Source organism: Stegodyphus dumicola, chromosome 10 (genome assembly GCF_044657685.1).
Source record: "Stegodyphus dumicola isolate Sdum_Otavi_A_Nest chromosome 10, ASM4465768v1".
NCBI classification, from domain to species: Eukaryota; Metazoa; Arthropoda; class Arachnida; order Araneae; family Eresidae; genus Stegodyphus; species Stegodyphus dumicola.
Window position 1 is genome coordinate 87,890,118 of NC_140777.1, and position 6,047 is coordinate 87,896,164.

At 36.4% G+C, this 6,047-nt stretch overlaps 1 non-coding gene across 1 annotated transcript; it reads right to left on the bottom strand.

Annotated features, from left to right (window-relative positions):
- Positions 1–5,083: 5,083 nt before the first annotated feature.
- TRNAA-CGC (transfer RNA alanine (anticodon CGC)) lies at positions 5,084–5,154 on the bottom strand. The gene has a single exon. It is a non-coding gene; the product is annotated as a tRNA-Ala (tRNA).
- Positions 5,155–6,047: the final 893 nt, after the last annotated feature.

Sequence of the window (6,047 nt, forward strand, 5' to 3'; positions counted from 1 at the left end):
ATACATCGTCTAAAATATGTGTGAACAGCCTCTGTATTCCCTACCAGAATAAGCTTTTACTATCTCTTTTTATGTTAATGAGTTAGAAGGGGTATTTAAGGGAAGTTCAACTTCTTTCGAATGAGAGTGGTTTAGGAGTCCTTAGCGGCGCGTGTTTGCCTCCTGACTACTTGTTCTTGAATGTACTACGCTCGGCCGTGTTGTACGTGGCTGTTGATAATCGCCGGCCAGGTTAATTTAAGGGCCAACCACGTTAGGTATCTGTGTCTATCTTCGGCTAAGTGCATTTAATTTAGTATTAGATTAGTTTCTTTTTTTCGTATACTAATATAAAAGCCCGAGTGGAGGCTTTCCTTTAAGCCCGAGAAGGGGCCATCTGTTATTATTTCTTTAAGTGAATAAAAGGGTATTTTAACTTCTCTCGAGCCTCCCACAATAATTACTCGAACTCAGTGATAATTTGCTACTAAGTTCACTAGGTTACTCGACATTATATCATAGACAAAGTACTCGGGAACACTGTACTCTTAATCTCCCTTTTCATAAAAGACAACCAGACGTTAAGCCTTTTTGAAGAGAAAGCTGTATTTGCACAACAATTGCCTTAATTAAGCCTAGTTGCTACCCAAATGGATATGGATTTGAATAGCAGAAAAGGCATAAAAGGTTATGACAGTACTTGGGCACTAAAGATTCACCAGTCTTCAGGTTTCTTTTCTACGGTGTGATCTTAGGAGACAGAGCTGAGTAAAGTCATACACTTCTCAATGGATAATTTCTCGCCAAATGTGGCAACCAAAAAACTGCTTTGCGGGGAAGCTATCTTACCGCGCCTGTACATTTCGTAACACTATTTCCGATGAGCTGAAAGAGATTAAGCAATTCTCTTTCAGCTCATCGGAAATAGTGTTGAGATCTGATCTGAGTGAGGTTACAGATCTCAGTTTTTGTTGAACACTGTATTATTTCCCAATAAATTGTCGATTTCTCTGTGCCCATCTGGAGCGATTATTTAAAGAAATAGACACGAACTCGTAGCTTCCAATATAATGCTACAAAAAAATCTTGTTATTTGTTGTTGTAACTTATCTCACTTGTTTGACGGTAACATCAGAACAAGCCCACGAAATGCATCATGGTATGGAGTGCAAAATTGCGCCTCTTGTTGGTAATAACCTTGAGTACCATATAGGTGACAGACGACTTTGCTCAGTTCCCCCCAGCTCCCGTTGTGACGGAGAGCACCCTTCGGAAATGGATCCTAGGGTCTCTTACCCTTTTCCCCTACCACCAACCTCTCGAGAGGACGTTCGACTCGTCGCATATATAGAGTTCCCCCATGCTGCACAGACACTACACATTTACAAACATCCATGCCTTCTTCTCCGGGATTCAAACCCGGGCTCTTCGGTACAAGTAAGATTCCTTACGTACGACATCAGATATGGGAAATCGTTAAAAGCAATGCATTCATGAAGACTGAAATCTTAATAAAGTAACTGATTTGTAACTGTAGATTTTAATTTAACTAATGCTACTACTGAGTGATGGTGTACAGTCTCTACGACAGCTTAGATTATAACAAGCTCAGTTATAGCAGGATCGCAGCTATAATGAGCTTAAATACCTGAATAATTTTAACTTACCACTAAATTCATGCAGCTTTAATTGGTCGAGGCGTAATATATACCAATCTTCGTCCTCTAGTAAGAGTTAGTAATATCTCTGTGACTGAACGACCAGTAATCAACTCATAAGTGATGCCTATTACATCATAGATCTCAGTTCGTTAATTAAGAGTTTCCCGGGAACGTCTAAATTTAGATTACGAATTATATGACGATATTGGAATAAGCATTATCCGGTTATAATTCGTATTCAAGCTGAGAGGGACTCTAAATTGCTCCGGTTTTCTCGCAGTAGTCTTAAGTAAGCGAATCGAGTTTTTGCAAAAGGTAATTATTTTGAAGATTTTTAACCCAAAGGGCGTTAGCCCAGAAGGGCTATTAATTTCGTTTAGGCATTTTGTGACGTTCCACTTTTGAAATTGTTACTACCATATATTATCGCCCTGCATTATATTTAAAGAAATTAAATAATGAAGATTCTGCGTAAATGTATGCAAAATGTTTCTCGCATTGTGATAAAACAACGGTCCCTGGAGCCATCAAATTTTGAATAACGTATGTCCCCACCCGAATATGGGCATTTGGAAGCCCAAATTTGGAATTTGTTTTATTATCAGTCTCACATTTTGTAAAACTTTAACGAATTTTCGGTTAATAAACTCAACCATTTCAAAGCGAGCAATGGCAACACTGTACAAAAAAAAAAAAAAAAAAAAAAAAAATTATCTCCATCGCACGAGATTGTGTATCGTAAATTCTAAAGATATGCTCTTTTTAAATTATTTTGCGGTATTGCTGTTGAATTGAACTTTACAGTTTAAGTGCGAAGAACATGATATTTAATAAATAAAGGCAACACATACAAAACGTTGAAAAAAAAGCTCCCTTTTTGGTGTAATATAAAATCTGAAATTTTCAGATTTTTTTTTTTTAATTGTTCTCTTCTTTTAGGATATTTTAAAATACTTAAGAAGGAAACATTTTCTTAGAATAAATACTAAAAATTATGCATTAGGTTTATTTTGCCAGTTACAAATTAAACTGAATAATTCTCCCACGCGTGCTGTCGTGGGGGAAGCAGTTATAACTGAAGCGCCGTAGTTCTAATCCCGATGTAGGTATAAATGGTTATTCACACTCCATGTTGCAAAATGTCTAGTATATTTTTTAAAATTCGAAAATAAGTTGAAAAAACTGCGAAGTGTCGAATGACAACATATTTGAAAAATGACGATCTGAAAGACCACTTATATAACAAACGAATGAAATGATATGTTGTGAAATAGCAACATTTATCAGGCTGCATAACATAACATAACGTAACGTAACATAACATAACAGCCAAGAAGTGGAAAGACCAATAGTGCTGTCTTTGCAACATTATGGGGGCCCACCAGCGGCCGAGCGGTAACGTCGCTGAACACTGGTAGTTCGGTCCGAGGTTCGAATCCCCCGAACTAGCTGGCTGCATGGGTGTTTTCGTGGTTTTCCCCATGTGTAACGTGTATACGAGCCAGTTATCCTTAAAAAGTCCTCCACGAAGGCATCCCTCCCTTAAGGCAGATAGCCCTCGAGTGCTTTGCGGTAATCTAATAAACCAGCAACATTATGGATCCCAGGACAAGCCAATGTGTTGGGTTCACTACGACAACCACTTACAGCAATTAAATGTAAATAAATATATACATTTCTAGAGCAAAAAAGTGAAATAATAGCTGTATGATTTTTCGTTATTTTGTTTTAGCAAAGGTTTGGATTGATTTCGGAATCTTCACAATTTTTATTTAGTTTATATAGTAAATGTAGACACAACTAAGTAAATGCTGGTAGTTAAAACCATTTTCGATTTCCAGAAAACGGCTGCATTGAGGTGTTTTTTTTTTTTTTTTTTTTTTTTTTCCACTACGTCTAATATAAATACAAGACAGTTTCTCTTAGAAGACCTTCACGAAGCTAACTTTGTCTAATCTCCTTCTTGTGGTTTGCCGTAGCGAATAACTTAATGTTTTCGAACAGAAAAATAAATTCCGATTTTAATTTTTAATAGATTTGTAGGTTTCATGTTACAAATATACTATTTACGATTATTTTCAGATATTCAAATTTCAATGGAATTTCAAAACTTTAATTTTTAATGGTGAAATAGTATTCTTAAGGGGTGTTGGAACCCCAAAATCTTCAAAAAATTGTGATTTAGGATTTTTGCATTTTCAAATTCTCTACACTTTTATCTTTCTAAAAATACCATTCTTTAATCTCTATGAAAGTTAGAACTGTAAAAAAGTCTAGTTTTAATTTGTCCTCTAGTGTTTTGATCAATGAGGATTTTTACATAAAAACGCGTTCTTCTCCAAACGTGATATTTTTATACTCGATGTACCTTTTCTCAGGAACTACTGCTCACAGGTATTTAAACTTTTTATGGCTTATTTATTAGGTTCTTTAATATTTACTGAAATGAGCTTTTTGTAATAAACTTAGAAAAAACATTTTTTTAAATTTTTTTTTTTTTTTTTTGTGTGAGAAAAGTGCTAAATTTTACTATGTCTAACAAAATATTCTGTAATTTATTCTAAAATTCAAAATGCTTCAAAAGCTCATTTCAGTATAATCAGATAGGTATACTTTAATTACAGAAAAATTTCAAGCTTGTATCTACAGCAGATTTTGAGAAAAGGTACATCGAAAATGGCCAATTTAACATTGTCGGTATAGGGGTTTCTATAAATTCTGATACTGCTGCTCTCAAGTTGAAGCCTTCAAGCTTTAAATCACTGAGAGCTAACGATTATATATTTAATAAATTAGTTTCCTCAGAGTTCTTGCAACGGTCCCAGTCCTACTTGATAATCCGAACATCAGCGTCAAATTTATCAAGGAAAATCGGAGGATGCTTTGGAGCAGCTTGCATTCGAAAATTTGACCTGAAGCTATTTACTTGAATTCTTTTAATACGCTAAACTACTCCTGCTTCCTCTGCGACCACTAACGAGGCCTTTATGAATTGTGGAAGCAAAATATCGCGTGATCCCCCTCTACGACTGTCATTTAGGCCCGAGTGCGACTCATTCACACCCTCAGGTTATTCCTCTCCACCCTCCCTGCGAGACCCCTACTCCTCCTAGTTTCCTACGGATTCGGTGTGCCATATTTGGCAACTTAGTTCCCTTCTTGGGACATAAATTTTTACTAATGTTATAGTGTTTTAGTCGTTCCTAATTCAGCCTTAGAATTTTAATTAGAGGAAAAGGTACAGTAAACTTTATTCCCAGTTCAGCCCAATAGTGATTCATTCCTTCATTTCATTTGTAACACAATCTGTGTTTTTCCATTACCTTTTATAAATAAAAAAAAGCAAATTGAGTGTAATTCTGTATCTTTGCTTTTTTTTTTCCAACTTGTATACTGTAGAATCATTACGTTATTTTAATGCTCGAGACATCGAAAATGTGCAACGCCCTCGCCGGGTCTCGAACCTGGACCTCTCGAATGCGAGCCGAGTGTGCTACCGTTACACTACGAAGGCATGCCCGAAGGAGATAGAAAATACCTTATATACTCCCCGTTTTAGAGAGTGATAGGGAAATAGGGAGCCCAGTCACAAAATCCTCGTGGTGAGGAATCATCATCCACCAGCTTTTTAGTTCGGGCGCCACTGTAGAGTCATTAGCTATTTTTTATTCTTTAGAAGTGTAAAATGAACAGTACCTTCACCGGGACTCGAACCTGTCGAGTGTGCTACTGTTACACCACGAAAACATGCAGGAAGGAGGGAGAAAGTCCCTTATATACCCCCTCTTTTAAAGGTCGACAGGGAATTAGGGAACCCAATCGCCAAATCCTGGTGGTGAAGAATCATCATCCACCACCTTTTAGTTCGGGCGCTACTGTAGAGTCATTAGGTTAATTTGATGCTGTAGACGTGAAAAATGAGTAATGCACTCGCCGGAACTCGAACCTGGATCTTTCGAATACGCGCCTAGTGTGCTACCGTTACACCACAAAGGCATGCCGAAATAAGGAAGAAAATACCTTATCATATACGTGGGATTTTCTGGTTATTTACTTCTGGCCACTGTAGAGAATACTTCCTTTGCAATTAAAGAACGGCAAGCACTATGCTTATTTGCACTGTGTAAATGTATTACAATCTAGTAAACTCATCATCTTAAACTAGGGCATTGCCAGGTTTTCAATAAACACCACCCTTTTTTCTAAAACCTTTTTGAAGGAACTCCTACCATAACCACTTCGTGATAGTATTACAAGAAAAGAAAAAGAGTATCATAAAAAAGAAGAAAGAAAAGCAAAAAAAAAAAAAACTATTATTTTAAAAATTAGTCCTTAAGAAACATCAGATGACAAGATAGACTAATGCGAACAATTTTATTGTGTTGTTATAATATAAACTAACTGTTG